Genomic DNA, 13,337 nt, shown 5'->3' on the forward strand with positions numbered 1-13,337 from the left:
GCTTATTGGACTTGGGTAAGAGTGCTTCTGGATCATTATTTATAGATTCAGAAAACATAAACCTTTAGGTTCATGCTCCACATACACCCTATGGTAGCAGGGAGCAGATACCATGTGAGTCCCATTGTAGTTTATTCCAGTACTTGCCCCCATAACTATATGGTTCAGGATGGCCGGTTACTAAACTGGACCTACACAATTGCTTTTTATTTTAAAATCACTAATGTTAAATGTTTAAAACCTTACTCCATCTTTGTAATAATTAACAGTCCTGGAGGGTCAAAGACAAGGTAAACACATCCTGTGAAATACTGCGGAGCTAGGATATCCCACACTGACCATGCGATGGTCTGTAAAGGCTTATTTTGTACACTGCTACACAAGTGGTCAGTAGAGCATTTCAGGCTAACTGGACACTTCTTTAGAGGCGAACAACAGCAAGCTTTTGAAATCTGGGGAGGGAGCAAATTTCAGGAGATGCGCCCCAGGGAAAGACAAGACCAGCTGGCATTTATCTTTTCAGTGGTTCTCCTAGCTGGGAACAAGAGATTGGTATAGCACATGACAGGGAAAAGCAGGGCAAGGTCTCCACATATACACAAAACAAGCTGCAAGTCCGCTTCACTCACAAAGAGTAGGCAGAAAGTTGTAGGGTAGGTTTTAGCATAGCTTTTTTTCCTACACCAGACGTAAAACAAAAAGTAGCAGAGCAAGCTTCCCTAATGCTCAGAACATGCAGAGTACTGGCAGTTGGGACATCTTTAATGAAAAGTGAGCAAGGTCATTACAGTTCGTATCAGTGAAAATGGTCTAAACTAAGTGAAAACTCACAAAGAGCAGAAATGCAGCATAAACAGAAGCAAAACAAGCGTCTCAAACAGAAACATGGAACGTCACAGGACGAATCAGTGAAGCTACATTCGCAGTTTGAAGAACCGGTTCCAACAGTGCAAGTGTCCTCTGGAGTGTAGTACAATCACAACAACTCTACCACATTTAAGAACCAAGTACCATCCATCCCAAAGCGGCACAGAGGTACAAAAACGTGCTGTCTTGCATTACACTAACGGCCACATGCATCAACCTATTTAGGAAGTGCAAACGGTGCGAATCGGTAAATTCGGCCGTTTGCGATTCCTAAATACGTTTTTGGTATGCATCATACAATTTTGGGAAATTCGCTATTTTTAGCGATTCCCAAAAATGCAATTGCTTTTAAGGAATCGCAAATTTGCGATTCCTTAAAAGCAATGCATGATTGTTTTTGAAATTGCGAATTAGCAATTAGGGGGTGCAAATTACCACAAGGTTGAACCTCGTGGTAATTTGTGAAAAGTAATGAAAATGGTAAAAAATGCATTTTTAGGTTTCGCCTGGGGAACGGAGCGTAAGCTCCGCCCCAAGAGAAATCTCTAGTCTTCAGTAAGGGACTTTTGGAATACGCCCTCTGTTCCATTGGCTAGCTCCATAAATGGAGGCTAGCCATTGGAACAGAGATCTGTCCGTCAAGGCCGGACCAGATTCGGTGGCGTTCCCGAGATTTTTTCCATGGGCGGAGTTTCGTTTTTTCCCGTTCCCTCCCCCATCACTGAAAGTGATTTCAGATGCGCTGTCCATTCCCGTCCCCCTCCGTGTGCCTCCCTGCCCCCGCCCCCCTTGGACCCGTTTGTGCCGATCTGAAAGTCCCCTAGCAGGTGCCCACCCTGCAGGGGACATAGCCGCCCTAACATCGAGTGCCCACCTTGATTTATTGTGATTTTAAATCAGCCGGTGCCCACCCGGCATTGCCCCTCGAAAATCACCGCCGCGACCCAGGGGCATTGAATTCGTTGCCGGGCCGCTGCCTAGTGTGACCCGGAAATGCCGCCTCTCCGTCCTTAATAATACTTTAATGCAAGGTCATCCCGTTCCAAGATGTCCGCCAAGGAGAGGTAACGCTCAGTCCTCTCTCCATGTCTATGGCGGGTTACGCCGCTGGCGCAGCTCCGTCTGTGAATGCGGAAGCGGCGCCGCTGGGGGGCGGTGACGAGTTGTTGTTGGTATCGCGGAGCCAGGTACAGAGAGGAACCACACCGAACCAGGAGACCCACCCCCAGCGCCCCTCCAGGTACAGAGAGCACAGACACCGAGCCAGGAGAGCCCCAGCGCCCGCACGGCCCCGACATAAAGTTCGTATACAAGGAGGAGCACCCGTTCGAGAAGCGGCGGTCCGAGGGCGAGAAGATCCGCAAGAAGTATCCCGACGGTGTGCCAGTAAGAATGGGGCAGGGGAAGGGGCATCGAGGGCGAGCAGACGCTCCTCGTCACCGTGTCCCAAGCCCCCCTTTCGCAAGTTACTTCGTTAAAGGGGAGGCCTGGGTTTAATTGAATCAGGACTATAAGTCCCAGAATGCATCTGGCAGTTAAAGGACAGGGATAATGGTGACCATGGTGACAGGAAGTGCCTGGTAACACAACTGCTACCTCGTGACCCTGGGCGTCTGCCTGGGGTTTAAAGATAAGGATCTGGTGCAATATCACCCAAAGTGTCTGCTCAGTAGTAGAGACTGCTAAGTGTTGTAATGTTGCACAGGTCGAGGTGTCCAGCGTGAGTCCAGGGGTGCGATCCAGGCATGCAAGGAATCGAAGTTCAACTGGTTTAATAGTGGTTATATCTTGAACATTTGCTATGGATCCTTTCTGGACTTAGGTTGGACACCCTAGTCACAAGGTGTTTTTGCATAAGGGAGTTGCCAGATCTTAGTTGCAAGTCACAGTGTCAGCCCAGGAGGAGCTACCAGACCGTCACACAAAATCACGTACACTTGCGTAGGAGGTCATGAATGAATCACGTTATTCAAGGTTACACGCAGGCATTCTTGTAGATCTTGCTCCTTAACATGATCACGGTTTATATGACCTAGGAGATCACTGATGGTTTAATGATGCGAAGTTGCATGAGGTGTCTGCTGAGGGGTTAAAGACTTGTTTCGCCGCATGGTAAGACCCGTGTGTGCATGTACACTGGGTTGAAGGACCCAGTAAAAAATAATGAGATGGTGTTTGTATTCTGATACTTCAGATCAAGAGAAGTATGTCACATCTCTGACTGTGGATCACTGAGAGCATAAGCCTTGGTGTAGAGAGCATGACCTACTACTACATGATCTAACATGGCTTTGGGCAAGGAGGACGAAACAGGACCAGGGAATATGGAGCAAGCTTACCACGACCTGATGAGAATTTCTTGGTGCCCTCTGAGTAGGGATTGCCTTGACTGGGTTATATACCAGATGTTTTTTTTGTGCCTCTTTTGGTCAGCATCTTTCTTTTCTGCTTGGCTGTATTGCTCCGAACGCATTAAACGCCCATCATTTCGAAAACGTCTTTTTATAGCTACTTTCGAGCTGTTCTACTAAAATAAGCGCCAGTGGTTATAGTGCAGAGTCGGCTGGAGACCGTTGTCTTTAAAGTTACTGTTGATTGTGACTCCAAATAGAACTGCTTACCTTTTACCGAGCTCTGGTAGATGTATGAAGTCTAGTTTTGAGCCCGCTCTGAATATAATTAAACTAATGCCCCCACACAGAAATCTTTGGCAAACATCTAAACTAAATCTCAATGACGGATTTTGCATTGAATTTATCTGTAAACCTTCATTTTGGGTTAGAGACGTATTCTGTCCCTAGTGAATGTTCTTCGTTTGTGTGCGGTTGATCTTAGGGGTTGCATATGTACAGTAAGTATGGCATCTTTTCAGAAATTGATAGCACACAGGTGCCGGTGAGTGTGTATGTGCCAGTTTCACTACAAAGTGCAGAAACTATTGAACAAAACATTGTAAGGCTGTAGCACTGCGGTCGTTTTATATGAGTGCAGAGTGCATAGGGAGTGCTAGAGAGTGCAGAGTGCTAGGGAGTGCTAGAGAGTGCAGAGTGAGTAGGGAGTGCTAGAGAGTGCAGAGTGAGTAGGGAGTGCTAGAGAGTGCAGAGTGAGTAGGGAGTTCTAGGGAGTGCTAGAGAGTGCAGAGTGAGTAGGGAGTGCTAGAGAGTGCAAAGTGACTGCAGAGATTAAGCTAATGGCACTGTAAATGACAATGCCATTTATCTGTTTTCAAAACCAACACATAAATACAAATTTTGTCATTTACAATGCCAATAACTAACTTTTCCAAAGGCGGAACCATTGCATTGTAAATGCTTGTTTAAACTTTCATGTTACAGACACACATGTCCTTAGGACATGTGTGTGTGAAACATGCACTTTAAAATACATTTCAGGGGTGCAGGGGGGGGGGGTCCTTTGGACCCCCCTCAGCACCCTAGGAATGCATTAACAAATTGTGAATCGCATTTTCAAATTCGCAATTTGTAAATGCCTTCCCATTGACTCCTATGGGCCTTTTGGCCCATAGGAATCAATGGGATTTGCGAAATCGCAATTAGGCATTCGCATAATATTCGTGATTCGGTAAAAATTGCGATTTTTACCGAATCGCAAATATTATGTGAATAAAATCATGCATCCCATTTTGCGATTCCCTAAAAATCGCAAATAAGGAATCGCAAAACCTTACAATGATGCATGTGGCCGTAAGGACCTGCGGAGTCCGAAAGTCACCCTTGTGATCTATGCAGTTCAAAAGTTACATTGGTTCTGCAGAGTGCAATTACTCACTTATTACAAAATGCAGTCACACTGAAAAGGGGTGATACTATCCATCTCAAAGTATAACTGGCTTTAGTGCAGTGGAACATCACACGTATAACTGGCTTTAGTGCAGTGGAGCATCACACGCCATGCGCTTCAGTGCTGAAAAGAAATGTCCCATTTAAAGGGCTACAGTTCAGAAGATAAATACTGTCACTACCCCAATCAGGGCACAAGTCCTAAAAAAAATAAATAATAATAATTAATAAGTGTGGGGACTAACCTAGTTATTCAGTAAGCAAGTGGCATCACAGCGCTTGATATCACGGCACGTGACGCACATGAAATCACAGGAAGTGGCATCACAAGAAGAGACATCGGATCTTAAGCCCTCACATATATGTTTAGCAGGTGTATCACGAGTACATTTGAGCAAATTTCGAGTATACTTGCCAACCTTCCTGATTAACCGTAACATATTATGAAAAACCTAATTGACTTCACTCCTCCAGTCACGGAGAGCAATTGCGAGATACGAGACGCCGGTATTAGAAACCTTCGGACGCGAGCGAATTGATTTAAATACGACGCGGCTACCCGCCCCAATTAGGTTTTTCATAATACGTTACGGTTCCTGCTCATTAGACGCCATTGCGATCGACCCTCAGATCTTGATGAATTTGAAAAGTGGATTTCCTCAACTGATTATCGTATGAAAATATCTCTACGTACCATGAAATTGTAGTGCACCCCTGTCCTGATGAAGACCCCGATGTAAGGCCTCAAGTACGCCTACTATTGTAGCGTGGGGTCGAAACGTCAACGGCTACCTCCCTTCTTCCTCAGTTGACACCGCCCGCACTTCTTGGATATTATATACCAGTATCAATATAGACATTTTTGAGAAATAATGGGATATTTCATGAATCCTTTCTTTGGCTCAGGGACCTGAAGCCGATTCATTGTGTAAAAAATTCAAGAATTTGATATATCGATTTGTCACGACTATTATCATTCTTTATCTATTCCTTTCTTCTTCACAGCATCACGCTACCTCACTTCTTTTCCTTTGGGGCACTTATTATAACTTATAAATTGCAGGATTTGCTCATTGTGATTAATTTACAGTGTCTATTGTTTTGTTATTGTTGCTTTAAATAAATGTGAATAATGTTTACACAGGTCACAGGGACCCTCATTTTGTATACTAAACCTTCCTGATTAGGCAAAAGATTCACACTTTTGTACCTACACATAAGACAACGTTGTCATGTGTCAGCGTAAAGCATCCTCTCGCCATAGTGCTTTAAAAAAAAAAAATAGTGATATTTAAATTACAACGCCTCCTCAGGGGTAGTAAGCACTATATAAGTGCTATTTATTTAGTGTAAATACTGGGAAAGATCAACACTGACGTATTGATAGTGCATGCATATCTCAAAAACAGGTTCTGGACAAAATAAAAAGTGACTCTCTTAAGTATGTGTGAAGTGCTAACAAGGTGTGAGCCTTTGTTTCCCCTCTGCTGCATTTGCATCTAAGTGAGAGGCTCCTGACCGATGCCAGCCAGGAGACTTGAACAAATGGAGGTCTGATGACCCCTCAGACTCGACCTTTGTTAAGGGCTAGCAGGAGTCTGAAATCAGAGATGCCCCTCCCCGCCCGCACGTTCTTGCTGATGATCGAAAGCAGATAACGTGCAGGCGCTGCTGAAAGTGTCCCGGTGTTTGGAAATTAATCCGGGACAAATTCAGCATCCATCAGTGGGGCCCAACTTCTTGGCAGGGCTGACGGCGCCCAGCCCGTGAAAAAAGTGGGTGGACGCCGTCCACACACGTGTACCCCCGACTCGTGCCCTGACCCCAATGCGTTACTACATAGCAATGCGTTACTACATAAAATAATGATATACATTATAATGATATCATATAGAAGTTTTTACTTCCTGTTCTAAAGAGAAAGGGATTTACCCAGGTTAAACCGGCTCTAATGTACCTCCAACTCTTGAATGAGCCTTGTGAAATTTTTTATATAGCTTGTTTTTATGTAGCAGCTGAGAGACTTAGGAATCTACGTAATTGACTGTCTTTTATCAGATTGTTTTTACATATTTATTTTTTAAATCCTGTAGTGTATATTTCTGTATTATAATATGAATTTTATTAAATACTCTGGCCAAATGTATTTTGTATGTGTCTATATTTGTATGTTCTGTATTTTTATGGTTTTATCTAACCGAATAAAGTGATTTGACTGACTAAATGATGGTGCCCATCATTGTCATGGCACAGCTACGGATAAAGTCGCTTGGGCTCCATGCACCATCCTTTAGCACAACGACCAAGTAGAAGATGTCCACGCCGCAGCGCTGGGTAACCTGCCTGTGGCCGTGATGCTCTGGTAAGATTTAAGAGAAAACGATGAAGGTGCCAGGCCAATCAAAACACGAGTCTGCCAAGTTGAGGCATTTCGCTCAGTTAACCGCCCCCCCCCCCTCCCCCCCCCCCAAGAATCTCCCGCCATCGTAACCGCAATAAAAATACTAATAAATGGTCTGCTTCTTCGCCGCACAACTGCTAGGAGGAAAGAAAACAACGTTGCTTTTTCTGTCACCCCCTCAAAAGCAAACACACCCCACACTGACACATTTGCCACTCAAACACGTCGTATTTTATGTTTGTCGGCAAAACGTGCAGTAGGGCTTCAATACTGAATAATCACGGAGAAAAAAAAAACATGTATTTCTGCAGGGAACTCTCATACTCTCGCTGGGTTGGCAAAGAGCACGAGACTAGGGGGAGCCGACTCGCATTGTTTCATAAGTGCCACAGCATTTCATTCCGGTGACATTAAGGCCGGAGTTTACTCTCTCTCGCATACATTGACAGCGCAGTGACATAACATGTACCAGTACGTACGCAGTTAAAGACAGGCAGACACAAGTTTCTGACCATGGTCATTTAGCTCTGCCTTGTCCTTTAAATAATGGAATGTCAATTTCTAATATGGAAGTGCTAAATTCTATCAAACATCCCCAGACAACCACTTGAGCCAGGACAATGAGGCGAAAACGTAGGAGTAAATCAATGTTTTAATATAAAAGGACACCGCACCTCTTCTGTAAGCTGGCACCCATGGTTTCTATTTTTCGACCTAGTGCAGCATGCTGACAAGTATCTGCCTCTGCTTTAAAAAGAGAGCACACATTTCATGTATGCCGTTTTAGGTCTTGCCCCCTTAAGATGACGCAGAACTGCCTCGCCTAGGCTTCGGCCTAGAGTGCCAAAGGGCTCTAGAACCAAGACTAGTAAAGAGCCGCAGTTGCACACCTTCAGCCCCTGGAGCTATCAGGGCGACCCTCTCGCTACCCACACTTTTTTGCCTGCCATAGCCGGACTCCAGGCCTCAGGGGCGCCCTTAAGATAACTACCTTGCTCTTCCTCTTCCCCTGCATGGCGGATTTGCTGCTTGCGTTGTTCGAATCCCGCGTTGGAGCCATCCACGGCCCAGCCCACTACTTCCGGAAAGTCCCCCAACGATGACGTCGTATTGACGCAGGAAACCAAAACTAGACACAGAAAAAGGACGAGTAGGCATACCTTTCGCTGAACGTCACATCAGCACCAATGGAATGTAAAATGGAAAAGTAATCAAAACTAGGTGATTGCCTAAGTAATTAGACAATGCCTTTTACTATTTTTTTCCATCCTGCACAGTAAAACAAACCCGTAGGATTGCATATTTTTAAAGAAACGGAACTTTGAAATATGAAATACGTTGTGCTCTCAAAGAACACTAATATTAATTGAAAAATTGTGCTGATACGTCTTAATTCGGAATGGCAGTATCTTTTAAAGTCCTGTCTGATCAGTAACCCTTCCCCAAATCCCTTCGCACCAAACAAGTCCGATATTGGATGTTTGTGGTAGCTCGTACAGAGCTGCCAAGTTTTGAGTTTTACTATTTGTGACATCTCTGGTTTAGTTCGCATTATTTTTTTTGACATTTTAATAACGTATAAATGTTTTTGAGAGACACTTCAACGCGAGTAGACGAAAGCAGTTATGTCAGTTTAATGAGATAAATGTGGGGGCAGAGCAGCGGAGTCCATTACCGCCGTGAGGGGAACGGCGCAACTTACCCGCATCTCACATCTCCTGCCGTGAGGGCAACGGTATCTCTCCCACCAGCAAAGCCCCGCGCCGTGAGGGCGCCGCGCTTGGCATACTACAACTTCCAGCACCACCTGGTCAGGCGCAGCAGGAGTGACGCGCCCAACGCGACCGGAGGTGCGTTAAGACCGGAAAACGCTCCCCGCCCCGCGGGACGCGCGCGGGCGAAGCCCTGGCAAAGGGCAAGCCGTCTGTGGCCGTCCGGGGCAGGAGGAGGCAGGGCTGGGCCACCCCCCGACATCACGTTTCACCATGGGTAAGCGCAAAAACATTACTAACACTGAGGAGGGGGGTAAAAAGGCCAAAGTTGCTAGACATTCCGAGTCAATTATTTCTTACTTGACCTCTACAGTAGGGGCACTTACCAAAGAAATAGGAACCGCGCAACACAAGTTGGGTTTGTTATCCTCCCCACAAATTGCAGAGCCTAATACACTGGAATTAACCCCCGCCTCTGGCATTCCACTAGAGCCTGAAGTGATAGTGCTCCAACCGATGTCATGCCCAGCGAACGTTCCCTGTCAAGATCAAATTTGCTCTTTAGCACCAATGCCCTCAAGCCAATCTCATGGGCCAGGTCCTCAAACCAAACTGTCCACTAAAAAGACCAAAAAGATAGAGTGCGATAAAGCTGCGAAACAATTGGACATGGACACTATTGGCAAGCATTTGGAAGCATTATTCGTCGCCCGGATTGAACCCCTGTTAGTAGACATAGCCAAAGACATTGTTGACACTGTGAGTACATCCCTTGCCGGTTTGTTAAAGAAATGTGCCCTGATTGATGACTTAGATAAAAAATTAGACTCCGTCCTGGTTCCCAAGAGGACGGACATGTCAGGTGCAGTAGTTACTACCCCGAAACCTGCAACACCGTTGCTTCCTTCATCGCCATGTAAGGAAAAGGCTGTAGACAGTACAAGAGAAGGGGTCCCTGGTAATTTCCAAAATAGCTTGCCTAGTGGCCAGCTAATCTCAGGAGTCCCTGTTACCCCCAGGAGGCTAACAGCCTAGCAGCGGGAACTAGGCCTAAAGAGTGCCAAGTACATTTAGACCTCCCCCCGGCGGCTGTGCCCTATGTTGTCGCGTTTGTAGGGGTACCCCCCTAGCACATGGGGAGATAGAACCCACAGCGGCATTAATACAAAAGGCTGGTGTAGGAGAGTAGGGTCTGCAATCCTATGATCACCCGGACTTTTTGCTTTTGTTTCACTGGTTTACGACTTTCTCGGGCTGTGGGCCTGCCAATCAGACCCACAGCCTAGCTGTTCTCTCGCTAAATTGCTGTGTGTACCCTAGGTGCATTACCCAATTGGAACTGGGCCACCCTGTCAGACCCTGTAACTCAGGGCATCGGTGCACCCAGGGCCTACCAGGGGCTGAAGCATGTTTTATGCCACCCCTGGATGGCCATCTAAATCTGACACAACTGGCTGCACCACAGCTGGGACCACGTGGCGTACTCGCCCGTTGCTGTAGGTGTAGTATCCCTATACCTAACCTTAAAATGGACACCCGAGTTCCTATCAGTCACTCCTATGGCAGGCCTTGACAATCCTGAAGGCAGAGTGCATGGAACCGTGTGAATTGGGCTCTGGCACGAGCCGAGCCCGGTTGCAGCTTGCGGAACCAAGACCCAATGGCTGTTCCATGATAACGCGTATCATATCGGTAACTTCGGTATCGCGTTATCAAGACATGTCGAGTAAGGTGTCCTACGAATCGGGGTGCTGCCCTCTCACCATTCCTGGCGACGAGGTTAGCATTCCGCCCTTCTAGAGGGACACGACATGTACGTAACTGTGAACCCCGGTTAGAGTTAACTGAAGCCTCAGCTCCACAAAATGGACGCTGCCACCACAGACACGAGTCTGACCTCCTGCTGCTGGGAGTCCTTCCAGCGAGGAGAGCTTGGACAAAGGGTTTCCTGTCAAGGGCGGTGTTTGCACCGTCCCAGACAGGGTTTGTGTATTCTGGGTAGGTAGGGCTTTGCAAGAAGGTGACTGCGGAGTGGCACCCCGGTGCTCACTACGCATCTGCCGGCTAGAACCAGTTCCAGGGGCGCGCAGCCCCTGACCTGGGGAAAGTCCAGCAGGGGGAGAGGGGTGTAACTACCCCCCTTCCTGGTCCCACCCTTAGGGCAGGACCTAGTCATGTACCCACCCCTTTCTTTAGGATAAAGGCCGGAGCGGGACCCTTCCAAATTAGATCATCTTTGAATCAAGAATACTTTCTACGAAAGGACTTCGAGACTCTTCTCAAGATTTCTCCCTTGTGGCTAAGGAGTAGTCACCCTGCATCCGCAGGCACCATCTAAGAACTCTGCGGTTTGCTGCAAGTCCTTCCTCAAGGATCCGACGGCCCAGCTCGACGAGAACCGACTTCCCTGGCACCTCTGACCTCTACCCACGTCGTCAGCTCAGCTGAGATCTGTGGGTGCAACGAGACCTCGAGGGACCGGCCATCATCAAAACCTGCACGCTTTCTTAACCAGCACGACCATCAAAGCAATTCTCTGGTGAGTGCTCTGGGGTCCGAGAAGCCCCGACCCTGAGCAGCTCCAGCACCGAAGTGCAGTCTCCCAGCATTTCCACGATCTGCGTGGGGCCCTTCTGCCCGCTGCTCAGCACGTTGTCTGGTTACTAGCCGCTGGCTTGTGCCCTTCTTTGACGACATCCGACAACCAACGCTGCTGGTCTGGTTGCTCCAGATCGGCCCTTGCTCCCTTTGACGAGAGGAGCACCCCGGACCCTCCTGGTCCACTCAAGACGCCATTTTAGGCCCACCACGTGGCCCTGAAATCTGCCAAGGCTTGTTGCCCCAATCCTGGGCCCAGCGACGCCGACAGCATCAAACTTCGTGGGACAGCTCGCACCTCCATCCTGGTCGCCGACAACGCCTCCTGGTCCGTGAGACTGCAGAGCCTAGCGTCGCCCACTCACCTAGTCGAGGTGACGACCATCCGGTGCCTTCCTGGTACCCTCTGACTACTGGCTAGTAGTACGAACTTGGTCCCCTCTGCTTTCAGGTATCAACGATCACTGATCCAGGCTTGGATCTCTACGAACTATTCATCACTGGTCGCCGGCCAGCAACTCCTTTTTTTTCCGGCTCCTGGCTCGTCAGCGAAGACCCCCGACGCCTGTAAGACTTGTGCAGCCGCAGCCCTCGTGGCTAGGTAACTTCGGCATTTCGGTGCCTGCATAGCCTCCTTACTCTAGGGTCCCGAGTCCCTCGCTTCCGACTTGCCTTATCGGGTCCGCCCGAGACCACTAAACTTTCCGTGCCCTCGGGCACTTGTTTTAAATTGTGCACTTGAAGTATTTTCTAAGAGCTTTTGTTATGTGCTTAGTACCCTGTCCTCATAAAGAGTCCAGGGCTGTTGTGATTCTTAATAAATATACTGTTTATTTTCATAACACTTGTGTGGTGTCCTTTCACTTGGTGTTCAAGGGGTATGTGATGGTATTACAGCTGGCTTAACACGCCCTCTAGAGTTTAGCCCGAAGACTGCTCGTATCCACGCTACTAGGATAGCTGGTCTAAGGTTGACTTACAACCAATCACCATAAGGGTCGTTGGAACGATACATAGTGGTCGCTAGAATAGCGAACGCTGCATATCGGGCCACCTTCTCACATTGGTGAGCAGCGGTTGGGATTTGAGCTTGCTGTTGTTTTACCACGCGTATCCTAAGAATATCTTGTGAAAGATCACATAAGTACTCCAGGTACATATAACTTAGCTTAGAATACTCTGAGTTCTACTGAACCAGCTGTTGTAGCCCCTCAAGGCTTAGCACACCTTGGCTACAACTCCTAGCAAGGGATCAGTAGGTAAACCCATAGTGTAGGTAGGTGCATCACTTACACCACACTAGAAGCAGCATGTCGGACAAAGGAGGAAACTCTGAGTCTCCCCTTGTGTCAGTCGACCCTCCACAGGTCACCTCCAGATATGCTGCACTTAGCTTCCACGAGATGCGACAGATCTGTACATCTCGGAAGTTAAAACAGGGTGCAAACCCTACCATTCCGTTTCTGATTGGTCTCTTGGAGACTTATGATGCAAGGAGGGCGGGTAACACCGACCCTTCTCATCCAGAAATGGAGATGCCTCCCCTCGAGGGAACCCGAGGTGACCCTGACCTTATCCATCTCTCCGCCGAGGGTGAAGAGGAGGACGAGGAGCCAGAGACATCCGGGGACGAGGCAGACGAAGGTCCAGTCATAGTTAGCCAGCTAACTCAGGACAACTTAAGCCGGCACGAGATTGGTACTAGGGGACCCCTGGGCCCTCTCTCGGGCCAGCTTAACATTGGGAACGGACGAGTTAGGTCTCTGTCGAGAGGCTCTAACAGATCCGCTCGAACCAATGGCTCTCGAGGTTCTGCTCGAAGAGGGATGACATCACCTCAGAGGAGAATGTACGAAGCAAAGGAGAGGGAAGTCAATCTGCGGATCGAGAGGGAAGAACTTGCCCTAGCCAAAGAGAGACTCGCCTTTGCTCGAGAGCAAGAGTTGAGTGGGACAATTC

At 47.7% G+C, this 13,337-nt stretch overlaps 1 protein-coding gene across 1 annotated transcript in view; it reads right to left on the minus strand.

Annotated features, from left to right (window-relative positions):
* ARL14EP (ARF like GTPase 14 effector protein) overlaps window positions 1-8,126 on the minus strand; it is a 57,270-nt gene extending 49,144 nt beyond the window's left edge. Inside the window, exon 1 of the mRNA XM_086959470.1 lies at window positions 8,060-8,126. The gene's annotated coding sequence lies outside the window, so the exon portion shown is untranslated. The remainder of the gene's footprint in view (window positions 1-8,059) is intronic.
* Window positions 8,127-13,337: the final 5,211 nt, after the last annotated feature.

Source organism: Lissotriton vulgaris, chromosome 2_2, assembly GCF_964263255.1.
Source record: "Lissotriton vulgaris chromosome 2_2, aLisVul1.2, whole genome shotgun sequence".
Taxonomy (NCBI): domain Eukaryota; kingdom Metazoa; phylum Chordata; class Amphibia; order Caudata; family Salamandridae; genus Lissotriton; species Lissotriton vulgaris.